Source organism: Panthera uncia, assembly GCF_023721935.1.
Source record: "Panthera uncia isolate 11264 chromosome A3 unlocalized genomic scaffold, Puncia_PCG_1.0 HiC_scaffold_12, whole genome shotgun sequence".
NCBI classification, from domain to species: domain Eukaryota; kingdom Metazoa; phylum Chordata; class Mammalia; order Carnivora; family Felidae; genus Panthera; species Panthera uncia.
In genome coordinates this window covers 36,999,652-37,013,427 of record NW_026057579.1, presented here as the reverse complement: position 1 = coordinate 37,013,427, position 13,776 = coordinate 36,999,652, and positions in this window count along the sequence as shown.

The following is a 13,776-nucleotide window of genomic DNA, read 5'->3' as shown; positions in this document are numbered from 1 at the left end:
TGCCACTGGGGTCCCCAAAGAGGCGAGGGCTTTCACTCTGAATGGATCATAGCCTTTGCCCCCTCACTGTTGCTCTTTCGGGTCCCCCCTCAGGAGCACCTGTGCGTGTTTGAAGGTCACCGCGCCCCGGGTGCATAGCTGAGCGGTCGGCTGCTTCTCCACTTTGGGCAAATGTGCCAAGGCCGTGCTTTCCGTGTGAGGTGAGCCAGGGGACGTGAAGGGAGGATGGCTGGTCAGGCTCCCAGAGCACTTGGGCCTTTAGAAAAGTTATGCAAATGTTTTAGGAGGAGTTCCTTAGTCAAATAAAGGCTCCACTTGCCTAAAGCCGTGGAGGAATTTATGCAATACGCTTGCAAACGGACTTACGTGGTCAACATATGATACATTTGGTGCCTCACTGTCTCACTGGACAATGCCCTGTAATGAGGTAAGTTTAACATGGTCAAGTGTCCAGAAGAACACTTTCTAAGATGTTTGCAATGGCAAATAAAAGTTGCTCTAGCATCGTCTCTGTGTTCAATTATTATTTTTTAAATGTTTATCTATTTTTGAGAGAGACAGAGCAAGCAGGGGAGGGGCAGAGAGAGAGAGAGGGAGACGCAGAATCCAAAGCAGGCTCCAGGCTCCGAGCTGTCGGCACAGAGCCCGACGCGGGGCTCGAACTCGCCAGCTGCGAGCTCATGACCTGAGCCAAAGTCGGACGCTTAACTGAGCCACCTGGGTGCCCCTCTGCGTACAGTTGTGTCCAGCAGATTTCAGTGTGGAAGTTTTGATGCTTAAAAATAAAATACACACTTCCATCCTACTCACAAAGTTCACTCTAGAGATGGGAAGAGTCCAGGTATCCACTAAACCCTATTATTATGTTTTAATAAAGCAAAAAACATTGCAAATGATCGTTTCTGAGCTTTCGGAAACTCCGCGTATGTTGCTATGTGGCACTGTCCCTAGGGATGCAGAAAATGATACACTTTGTGGCACTACTGGTGATACTCTAATGGCCAAGAAAAGAATGCCTTTGTCCACTGAGCATGATGCTAGCGTCTCGACAGTCTATTAAACAGATGTTGGCTGGGCCTTATCCGCGAAGCCGCAAACACAGCACAAGTCTTTGCCTTCAGGGAACTTATAATTTAATGGGAGACAGAGGTCAAAACCCAAAGTAAACCCAAATAAAGGCTGAGAGCACCACTTACTAAGTTAAACTAAAAGGAGACATTTCTGAAATGGATCATTTTGAAAATCCCATGCCGAATTTTCTAAGATATGAATTAGTATGTACTGATCTCCGCCCTAATGGAGACATCAACGTGAGGAAGCAGATGGAATAAGCCCTTTCTTTTGAAGACATCACGGCATAAACCTTCTAAAATACCAAAACTCTGATCCGGCTGATATTTACTGAGTGTGTGGCACGTGCCAAGGTCTGTGGTAGAGATCTACGTGTAGCAACTTGCTTACTCCTCACCACAAGCTTAAAGCGGGTATTTGTGACCTCCACTTTACAGCTGAGGAAACTGAGGCACAGAGGGCTGGAAGACTTGTCCGAGACCACACGGTTACCGAATGACACGACCGCCTTCCCATTCAGGCAATCTAGCGTCGGCGTCCGCGGTCCAACCGCACCGGAAACGACCTGGGTTCCTCGCGGAGGAAGGAACCGCTACCCTGTTTCCTGCCTAAGAAGACATAAGCGAGACACCCGAAGAGCCCTTTCCTTTCGAGAGGATCGCAGGCCCGCCTTATTCAGGCTAAAGTCATCAGAACATGTATGTCTTTGTTAACAATCGAAGAGAAAACCTGACGGTGCTAAGGCTGTGGTGCACGAATCAAAGTAACGAAGAGGCGTGCACTGTCTGGCCCAGACCCTTCCTCGTGGGGACGGGCCGTTTCTGGAAATGCACGACATTCCCTGAGGCTTGTCTCCTCTCGCCTGTGAATGGCTGGCCGGGCCACGATGGGTCGCTGGGTCTGCTCATCAGAAGCCTGGCCCCCGACCATCTCAAAATTTAAGATGCTGTATGGTTTCACCAGGCCTGGATGCTGCCGCCTGACGTTTTCGGGGAAACCTCCCGAGCTGCAGATCTAGCCGTACGCGGCGGTCCCTCAACCTGCACCAGGGTCCCCTGCTTTCCCGCCTCGGAATGTGCGATGTCCTCTGCTTCGAACCCTCTTCCCATGTTGCGTCATCTGGCCACCTCCGGTGTGGCCCCAAAACATCAACTTGTAGGTATTATTTCCCCCCCGGGAGGCCTTCCCTGACCCTGTCCAGTCTTCACCGGTTGACCCCTTGCTGATCTTTAGGGGTTTTAAAATTTTTAAATCTTTAAAATTTAAATTGTAAAATTAAAAAAACAATTTTTTTAAACATTTATTTATTTTTGAGAGAGAGAGACAGAGACAGAGCGTGAGCAGAGGAGGGGCAGAGAGAGAGGGAGACAGAGAATCCGAGGCAGGCTCCAGGCTCCGAGCTGGCGGCACACAGCCCGACACGGGGCTCGAACTCACGGACCGTGAGATCATGACCTGAACTGAAGTCAGACGCTTAACCGACTGAGCCACCCGGGCCCCACGGTCTTCAGGGATCCCTAGGCATTTCTCCCTCTTAATCCTAATCGTATTTTAGCATAGTTATGTGTTCACAGGAGTCCCCTTACCAGGACAATGGCCCATCCATCTTGGTGATTTCAGGACAGAGTGGTCCTGTCTGATTTCACAGGGACTGGCCCGGGGGTGGTGAGCCGCCTCATGTACCCAACTTCTAGCAGAGCCCAGACGACCCCAGGACAAACAAAACCAGTGTCGGGAGATATTTTTACGCTTGAGCTGTACCCTGTCTGGAAAGGTCTGTTCTCCTCTCATTTCCACAGACTTCCGGAGCCCGGGCTTCTGAACCTCCTCAGAGTCGATGGTCTCCTCTTCCCTCAAGATCAGGGTTGAGTCACGCAAGGTCTAGACCTGTCCCCCGGGGGTAAGCATGGCTGCTGCTGCCTTTTGGACTCTATTTAGCCCGAGGTGCTGGGAAGTCCTCCAAGCCCCTCGTCACCCCCACACTGTGAGGAAACCAGCCCTCTTTTCTCGGGGAACTCGGGGAGCTCTCCCCTCTCTTCCCCTTCTTGCCTCTGTTGAGATTTGAATCCCACTCTGCCTTTCCTCATCTGCCAGGGCCCACTTTTCCTGGTTCCTCACTCGGACGTGTCCCCTGTTCCTTCACCATCTAGAGCGTTGTAAACACAGAGAGGGAGGCTGTTAGGGCAGTACCCAGAGATTCTTAAAAATCGCTCAGAGGGGCGCCTGGGTGGCGCAGTCGGTTAAGCGTCCAACTTCAGCCAGGTCACGATCTCGCGGTGCGTGAGTTCGAGCCCCACGTCAGGCTCTGGGCTGATGGCTCGGAGCCTGGAGCCTGTTTCAGATTCTGTGTCTCCCTCTCTCTCTGCCCCTCCCCTGTTCATGCTCTGTCTCTCTCTGTCCCAAAAATAAATAAATAAAAAAAATAAAAAAAAAAAACGTTGAAAAAAAAAAATCGCTCAGATAGTGAGAACCGAAAACTACAAATGGATCGGATGGGGATCGGGCATTCCTTGCCACTGACTGCCTCCTAAACCCCAGCCGACCCCAACTCCTGCCTTGTGCTTTTCCTGATTAGACCTTCATTTCCTCAAAGCCCTTCCGTGTGACTCCAGTACGGGCTGCCAGGCGACTCTCCAAGCGCGGCTCCTTCCCAGAGGTATTAGAGTTGGCCGATTAAGAGCACGAGCCCTGGAGTGGGAGGCCCGGGGCTTAGATCCTGGCTTGCCCACTGCCGGTCCCCTCCCTGCACCTGGGCCGCTGCACCTCATCTGTACTTGTTCCGTCATGTGTATAACCGGGATGAGCCCGTCGCCGACTTCCAGGGTGGTTATGGACGGATTACACAAAGCCGTGGGCGTTCAGAATGATCTTGGTGAGTTCCTGGTACCTGTCGGCAACTTTCCTTCCGGAACGTTAGGCCAGTTATTTTGATAGTCTCACCGGCAGGGTGACCGTGTCTCCTGCACCTTCAGCACCGTCAGCTAATAGCATTTTGTTGGACATTTGCTCTGATTATTGATGAGCCAAGTAGGGTTTTTATCCACTTATGGACTATTCATGCTGCTTCTTTGCTTTTGGGCAAATTGGCTAAATGCGGCGTTTGTCCATTTTTCTATCAGCATTTTTTGTGTTAAGAGGCATTTATTAAAAAGACATTTTCCCCCTCTCTGGACGCTTGCTGCAAATATTTGTTCCACATTTCTTATGTGTTTATGTTATTCCTATTAAATTATTTTTATTTTGGCTTTTACTTTTGAGACCCGCATATCATTTCCTTCTCCTCTGTTGTCTCACCATTATTTTATGGTGACCAGTTGTCCTCTCCCCGATAGGACTTTCTTACTGACACCTTAACGGATAGCTTGGCTTTACATTGAAAGAAGCTAGAAGAACTCTAAAAGAGAATGGCGTTATTGAGTCATCTTTTCTTATGGACCGATCTTGATTGTGTATAATTTTGGAGACCTTTTTATTATCAAATTCAATGGCAATACACTAAACGTAAAGACTACTAGGCTAGAATAAAGGTGTTCCGAGTTCCTGTGAAAAGCTTTTAGACACTGAAGTTTTAGTGTAAGACCCAGTTGAAGGTTTTGCATCAGAAATAATGCCAACTCAGATTTTCTATATATGGTCCATTTAGATTAAAGGCAGAGCCGGTAGGGTATTCTGGCTCTCTTAGAGTTTATCAATATTATGCAGCTGTTGTGTCTCTTAAAGAAAACGCCAAGAAGAAATAAGGAGTTTGTATGGAGCTCGGAGAAGTAAAAACTTTCAAAGCAAAATCACAAAGCTAAGGGAAGGAAGGAAAAAAAAAAAAGGAAGAAAAAAGAACCAAAGCCACAGTCCTACTGCTTATTTACATAACATTACCCTAAATGCTGTGCATTAAAATTTTTCTTTGAACAATTGCCCTCTTTGGAATATGCCGAAACCCAAGTCTGCTTCTTTCGGGAGCCGGCCCCCTCCGATAATTTCCGAGTTCAAAGTGTCCAGCTGCAACGTCTCTTTTCACTCTGAGCCTGAACTAAAGACGCCTTTGATTGGCATGAATACGGTGCCACGTGACGAGACCTCACTAATACGGACAGGAAGAAAAAAATAGACAAGTCTCATTCATTCTCCACGAAACATACCATTCGATTCCTGTAAAGGGAAGTTAATTTCGGAAAGGTTTACTTCTGTTTTCCTGAGATAACAAGATGCGAAGCGTTCGCTCAAACTCAGACTGTTGATACATTTCTTCGGACAGTATCATCATTTGCTCTGTATTTCGTACACATCACAGAAGGTTATTTTGGTAATTCGTGAAGCTCACTCTTGCTGTACCTTCCCTGCACGGGAATGGTGTCATCTCTGTCTCTTCTGTGCCCTGAGGAACATTCCTTAAGAAATTAAGAAAATTTAAAATACATTTGCTTCGGTTGAATTTTTCCTCGTTTAAGGTAATGGGAAATTCTGGCAAGGTACTTCTGGTTTCCCGGGAAATAATGATCTCTCAAACCTCTTTGGGATTGGAGCGTGCATAAGAAATGTGTTTCACGTGTGCAGACCTAATTCCATATTAATATGCACGTCATGACTTCCTCTGTAATGACTGCGTGAAGATCCAGACACTGTCGGGTCCGAGTTGAGGATATTTTGGAAGGGTGGTTGTATATCCGTAGATATCAAGTATTTGCATGAAGCGTCAGCTGTACAAATGAAAATCCGTAGACCCTTTGATTTTACGGTATTTTGAAGTGCCTTATAATACTTTTCAGTCGAAGCAAAAATCATTAAAGTATACTTCATCCCTACGAGGCTAAATAGTTGGTTTACTTTTGATTGAAAAATTACCGAGTAACCAAATTGATGCGTAGGAAATGTAATCTAAAGTTCAGAATATTTATACCAGATAGAATGGATTACGTATGTAAAAGAGAGACCTAGGACACATGAAAGGGAATGTGACTTTAACGACAGCTGGTAAGTTAGGGAAGCGATTTCCACCAAGGGCCGTGTTTCCTTTTCCCTTGTTGGTTTTCCTTTCCCTTCTGGTTGAACGGTATCATAGAATCTGACACTGGCTTTTGGAGTTTAAGAGATAGGCTTTGTTGCCCATCACCCAAACATACTAGACACTTCTTTTTATGGATTTGTAATAAAATAGTACTTGGTTCCCATTTGGATTCTCTTTTCTGCATTATAGATCCCTTGGTAGCCGCAATAGCAGGAGGGTCAAATGACGGGGCAGGTTCGGACTGCGGCGTGTGGCGTGTATCTCTTGGACCATCGGTTACCATTTTCTGGAGCACTTTTCACTCTGCCCACCCCTTCCTCCACCCCCTGACATTGGTTGGTCTGATTCATCCACGTGGCTTAGACTGGCGATCAAGTATCTCTTTCTAAGGAGAGCATTGGATGAGGCGCTGTGTCCCAGGCAATTTACCATTTAAGCTATGACACTGTTGAAGGTAGGAGGGCGCATCACCAGTAATTATGCTGAAACAACAGATATAGACCAGCATTGTTCAGGGTCAGCTGGGATGTATGTTCTTTTGAAATTAGGGTTCTGGGATACAGGCTGTTCATCTGCTTGGGCCGCCGTAACAAAACGCCCCAGGCTGTGTGGCTTAAACAGCAGAAATGTGTTCGCTCAGTTCTGGAGTCTGGAAGCCTGAGATCAAAGAGTCAGTAAGGTTCCTTTCTGCCGAGACCTTTTTCCTTGGCAGGTAGATGCCACCTTCTCACTGTGTCCTTATGTGGTCTTCCCTCTGGCACATCTGTCTCTGCATCTTTTTTTATAAGGACACCAGTCATACTGGATTAGGACCCATCCTAATGACTTCATTTAACCTTATTACCTCGTTAAAGACCCTGTCTCTCAGTCTGGTCATATTCAGAGGGACTGGAGGTGAAAACTTCAACGTGTGACTTTGGGGGGGGGGACACAATTCACCCCTTAGTGGGCTCTTGGCACACTGCACGTTTTCATCAGAGACTTTATGCCAAGTGACATAATAGCGATACATGCATTTATTTAGTATCTGCCTCCTCCATTTATGAGAGTAGAGACCAAGTCTATTTTCTCCACACCTACACAGTGCTGGGCACAGAGTTGGCACCAAATAAATGTTTGTTTGTTAAAATATGATACGTACATCACAAAAGCCTCCGGTCAAGGTAACGTTCACCCACTTTGGGAACAGACAGTGAAGAAAAGACATACCAGCATTCGGGCTGCCTTTCTTTACACCAGAGCACCCTGTCACCCTAAGTGGGTGAATTTCAGGAAACAAACAAGACAATCAGTTCAAGAAGAAAGTTAATTTGGGGCACCTGGGTGGCTCAGTCAGTTAAGCATCCGAATTCGGCTCAGGTCACGATCTCACGGTTTGTGAGTTCGAGCCCCGCGTCGGGCTCTGTGCTGATGGCTCGGAGCCCGGAGCCCGCTTCGGATCCTGTGTCTCCCTCTCTCTCTGCTCTTCCCCTGCTCGTGCTCTGTCTCTCTCTCCTTCAAAAATAAGCAAACATTAAAAAAAAATTTTTTTAAAAAGGAGAAAGTTAATTTGATGGTCTCGGAGGGAAGGGCAAAGGGAGGGAAAGAGTCATGGATTATCAGGTAAAGATCCAAGAGAACAAAAATCTAAGTAAAAGACTGTGCCCCAAACAGACAAGGTATTCGGAAAGCATGGCCTTGGTACCACGTCGGGCTCAATGAGGTCGGAGACACTGAGAAGATCTCCCTGTTCTCACGGCTGCTTCGGCTAAGTCCCAGCGCCAGTGCCAACCGAGGCCACGGGGAAGACGCCAAGTGCTCGGACGAAGACACACGCAGTCACACACACGCATACCACACACACACATGCACCAGTGTGCACCCAGTTGTGTCGTGCAAGATGCTTAGTGATAAATCCCAAAGTGGGGTAGACTTTACGTGGTGAAACACTTTTTAGATTACATACAAACTAAATGCTCATATAGTAGAGACTGAAAGTACAGTTACGCAAAGAGAATACAATTTACTCGTAATCCTTTCATTCAAGACAGCCACAGAAAGAGTTGGTTTTATTCTTTTGAATATACAATGTTCTATATTAGCCCATATTCACTATCGTTTTCAATGACTGTATTCTTCTACTAAGTGAGTGTTTCATAGCTTGCTTAGCCCGTATTCTACTGATGACCATTGCCTATGTATGTGCTATGGCTTTCTTATGCCGGGCTGTGTTCAACACCTTTGTTTAAACCTCTGACTGTATCTTCAATTATTTTCTTCTTCACTTAATGCTCACAGGACTGTAATGAGAGTCAGCTTGAGGTCTTGTGTCACATTCCTGATTTATCTTTTGTCAGGGAAAAGTATTCTAATGGGCTTAACTATGTATGCATTTACAATATCTAAGGATAACATTAAAGCAATGATAATAAAATGGAGACCCTTTCTTTGTAGATAACTTACAAGTATATTCTCAAATTGAAAAACAAAATAGCGGTTACACAGAATAGCTTCTGTGGACCGATCACAAGAATTGATTCAGTTCCCCTTCTATGTTACAACTGCTCATCACAGAGGGTTCCCACTCCTCCAGAAGGAGATTTGCCCCTTGCCTCTATATCTGTTGATTTATCCTTTCTCAGCAGGTGTTTTAGACTTAGACCAAATTTGGAGCCATGATCCAAAGGTCTTGCGCTGTTTCTTTTGTAAAGTTTATTTATTTACTTTGAGAGAGAGAGTAAGAGAAAGACAGTCAGTCGAGGAGGGGCAGAGAGAGAGCAAGAGAGAGGGAATCCCAAGGAGGCTCTGCATTATCAACATAGAGCCTGATGGGTGGATCAATCTTACGAGAGTGTGAGGTCGTGGAAGGTCTTGTCGTTCATAGGTAGGGTGGGGAAGTTATCTGCAGAATGAAAAAAATTTGGTAGGATAATTGGCCTCTTGTTTGCCTATGGTTTTATTCCATCTATAATTTCATAATCATGAAAGCTATGGGCGAGATAACAAAGTATCAAAATACACAGTGCAAGAGGGTGCTTATGTAAATATGGCCAAAGGGCAAGGTATGTGGAAAAGCATTCAGAAAATATAATTTTGCCTTTCTATGCAGATTCCCTAAATTAACAGTAGCTCTCAAAATAAGATGAACTGAATGAGCCATCGAGGGAATGAGAGTGTAACGAGGACAGCACTGGGTGTTGTAGGTACGTGATGAATCACAGGAATCTACCTCCAAAACCAAGAGCACACTGTATACACTGTATGTTAGCTAACTTGACAATAAATTACACGCACACACACACACACACACACACACACAAATAAATAAATAATAAAAAGTCAAATAGGGAAAAATAAATAAACTTTAAAAATATTTTTTAATTAAAAAAAGAAATCTAAAGAATTGGGTTCTTGTCTCAAAGTGAGCCAATAAAATCTACGGGGTGACCACTCTGGACAACGAGGAGATGCCTTTATGACAAGAGTGGCTGTCATGAATGTTACTGTGGGGAGGGTGACCGAAAGTTTCCTAACAGATGTCAAGCACCCAGAAATCACAGAGTTTACGAGATGGGAGACATTTTAGAGAGCAGCCCGCCTGCCTCCATTGTTCTACAGATACTGAAATTGAGTCAGAGACGTACATTCTTTACCCCATCGCAAGTTGAGTTAACGGCAAGTAACAAATTGAAGTTTCTGAATTATGGGATATGTACACTATTTGACTTGCATTATTAATCAATGCCTTCTTATGAAACGCATGCTAACCTGACTCTGTGAGTTTTCTCTCAACATATCAGCACCAAGGTAGCAACTTGAGCAATTTGCATTTATTATCATTATTAACCTCCTGTTTGATTGACTCAAAGTCAATTGAAGTAGCTGTAATGACATCTGTAAAATCCCATTTTCCACGGAACGTGACATTACCTCTGGTGTGCTATCTCATTGTCTGGGTGGTGGGCAATCAAGGGAAGCCATTTTGGAATTCATTCACACTTAATGAAATTTTTTACCTTTTCTCAAAAAGAGAGACAACAGAGAAGCCAATGCTGAATGGCCGTGTTGCAATTTAGCCCCTTTAGTGACTGAAAGGCGATCGGGCGAGAGCTTCCAGGAGACGGAACTATCTTTATGGGTCTCCATCAAACAGAGGGATTTTTGGTCAGTAGTTTCACCGATGGTCACAGCTTATCATCAGCTAGTTCAACAGAGAAAGGCCCTGTTTACCATATGACGTCCAGAGGAGAAACGCTTCTTATCAAATAGACAGTTTTGCCAACGATGGAATCATCTTGGGATCTAAGGAGGTTCCCACTGTGTTCTGTCATGCTCTGGCTCCACACATTGTTTGCTTTTCCTCAGTACTTACCACCATCTATCATTGCCCTCTTTCCATGTCTTTCTCCCCAGCTACAATGTGAGGTCTATGCAGGCAGAAGCAATTTCTGTCTTGTCCACGACTCTGACCCCGGTGCATATAATCACACCTGTGCTTACCAGGTGACCTCAGTAAATCTGGTTGTGTGAGTTCCAAAGAGAAACATTATGGCTTCGTGCTTTTTGATACAATTAGTGTTGCCAAATTACATTTTACCAAGTGTTCTATATTTAATCTACCTTTCCTATGTTCTTTTCTAAAAATCTTTTTATTTTTATTTTTTATTTTGGGGGGTTAATTTTGTCTTTCCATTTTTTCCTCCACCAACTTGTTAATCATACGTTATCACACTATTTCTGTAGCAGTTATCCTACAGATTCCAAATGTGTTTTAATATTATATTCAAATATGATTTTCTGGTCACTATCCAACAATGCAAGGATTATAGAAGGCCTCAAATCAATTTTTTTTCTTCTCAGTTTTTGCATCTTTGTTGTAGTGTGTTATAATTCTACTTGAGTTCCATAACCCTATGGACTATCATTGCTGTCTTACATAATCAAAATTCATCTAGTTATCCATATGTTTATCCCTTCTTTTTCTCCATTCTTTCTTGAGCTTCTAGAATCAACTTCTATCCATCTGAAGAATTTATTTTCATAGTTTCTTTAGTGAAGCACGATTGTCATGAAAAATTTCATTGCTTGTTTACCTAAAATATTGTAATTTTGTATTTATATTTGGAGGATATTTCATTTAAGAAGCGTATGTTTCCAAATCCAATTTATTAGACACCTCCATTTGTAGGAGAAAGGAAGATGAGCTACCCAGCTGGATCAAGGCGCAGAGACTCTGTCCGTCAGTTCCTGAAGCAGCTTCTGGACAACCTAATGCCGTTTCAAAACTACCGGTGCCATTGATGCCTTAGACTTTATAAAACTGTGTTTGAGGAGAGTAACAGGGTAGAAGGGAACTAGTAATGAACTGGCAATCAAGGTTTCTTTGTTGTTTTTTCTTCCCTGATCTCAGTGCCAACCAGTTAAACTAGTTATGTGACATTGAGCATTCTTAATATGTAGAAGAAGAAGAAGAAGAAGAAGAAGAAGAAGAAGAAATGAAGAGTGAAAAAGCTGACTCAAAAAAAAAAAAAAAAAAAAGGCCAGGAAGGACGGAGCTGGGTACCAGTGGCCCGAACGCCTTGCATGTGGATTGAGATACGGTTGCGGGAATGAATCATTTCCAGTGCTGTGTTTCCTTTTTCTTTCCTTTTTTTTTTCCCCTTGCAGTTTTCCATTGTTCTCCCCCTACTTCAAAACTGCACAAGAGCTAACGGGGTGTAGGTTATGTCTGCTACGTGCTTTCCTGGTGCAGAGGGCACCTCACGGAGGAGTCTTCGCCAAAATCGAACAAGGGGAGGTGAGCGTGTTTTCTCAAGGGAAATGAGGTTGTGTCACTGGAAGGAAGGCTATGGGGTGGGCGGCTGTAACCTGCAAACATGGTCTTCAGTCCAAGCCCTTCGGCGGCCCAGCCAGCCTGACCACTCAGCCTGACCCCGGACTATGTGGAGACGAGACCACATCTTGGCATCCAGCTGGGATGTGGATGGCACGCTTTGAGGCTGAGTTCCTTTTTTTTTTTTAATTTATTTTTTAATGTTTATTTTTGAGAGAGAGAGAGACAGAGAGAGAGAGAGAGAAAGAGAGACAGAACACGAGCAGGAGAAGGGCACGGAGAGAGGGAGACACAGAATCTGAAGCAGGCTTCGGGCTCTGAACTGTCAGCACGGGGCTCGAACTCACGAACTGTGAGATCATGACCTGAGCCGAAGTCGTGGGCTTAACCGACTGAGCCATCGACGGCACCCCTGGGGCGGAATTCCTCAACTCCTTGGATTTCCCTTGAAGCAAACACGCAGTTAATGGAGGTTAAGGTAGTCATTTTATCAGACTTTCTAATTCATTATCATTCTGAATAGGGGAATGTTTAAGTAAAACGTACCTTCGTTTCTTTCCTTCTTTCCTGTGCCAGAGCACGGAGGAGTTAAGATGTACCTGAATATAAGTTTTCAAACCTGGAAGTATTTTCAGAATTTTAGAACTTCCCCGACTTATGCATAAATGAAAGTGTGAAAAACCTTTAGCTATAGTCAGAGGGAAATGTAAAGAAACGGAGTTGGGGAAGGTGTTTAAGAAATATGAAACCTCAGGGCACCTGGGTGGCTCAGTCGGTTAAGCGTCCGACTCTTGGTTACGGCTCAGGTCATGATCTCACGGTTTGTGGGTTCGAGCCTCGCGTCGGACTCTGCACTGAGGTGCGAAGCTTGTTTGGGATTCTCTCTCTCTTTTCCCTTCCCCCACTCATGCTGTCTCTGTCTCTCTCTCTCAGAATAAATAAATAAACTTAAAAAATTAAAAAAAAAAAAAAAGAACTGTGAAATGTCAACCTTGTACTTCGAGTGCCAGGAAGAAAATATTCTGAGCCTGGAAGTTTGAAAGAGTATCTTAATAGATGAATGAGTGCATGAGGCCTGCTTGCTTGGGAAGCCGAAGGAAGTGACAAGACAAGTAATGCTCGGAAGGCTTCTGGAAGGTCTAAGTGCAGCTACCTAAGGAGAAATGATCATGCACAAGTTGAAACAACTCTGCCAATGGATATTTTAGGTTATACAATATCGAGTTGTCCTTCATGTAGCTTAAAAAGAGATAGGTCAGCCTAAATAGTGCTTGTTGTGGATTGAACGGTTTTCTCCTGGAAAGATATATTGAAATCTTCACCCCTGGTACCTGTGAACATGACCTTATTTGGAACTGAGGTCTTTGCAGACCCTAAGCAATCAAAACCCAGCAAGCAAGTAAAATGAGGTTATACTGGATTAGAGCAGACCCTAAATCCAACGTCTCTGTCCTTATAAGGAGAGGGATTCGGAGACACAGAGACACAGGGAAGGAGGCCATATGAAGACAGAGGCAGACATTGCAGTGATGTTTCCATAAGCCCAGGAATGTCAAGAAAGGTAGGCCAACAACAAAAGCCAGAAGAGGTGAGGGTTCTTCCCTAGATTTTTCGGTGGGGGCCCTGCCGACACCTGTATTCTGTAGTTTTCCTCTGCAACTGTGAGAGACGACACTTCTGGTGTTTCAAGCCAGTCAGTTTATGGTAATTGATCTCAGCAGCACCAAGAAACTGGTATGCTCACGAGGCTCACAGCTACTCGACACTCGTGCTATTTCCAGTAGTAGAAATAACACCGATGTTATTTTGACTGTTACTGGGATTACTACGACACCGTTACCGCCACCACCAAATACTGCTAAAATTCATTCCCATCGTTGCGGTGGTTCAA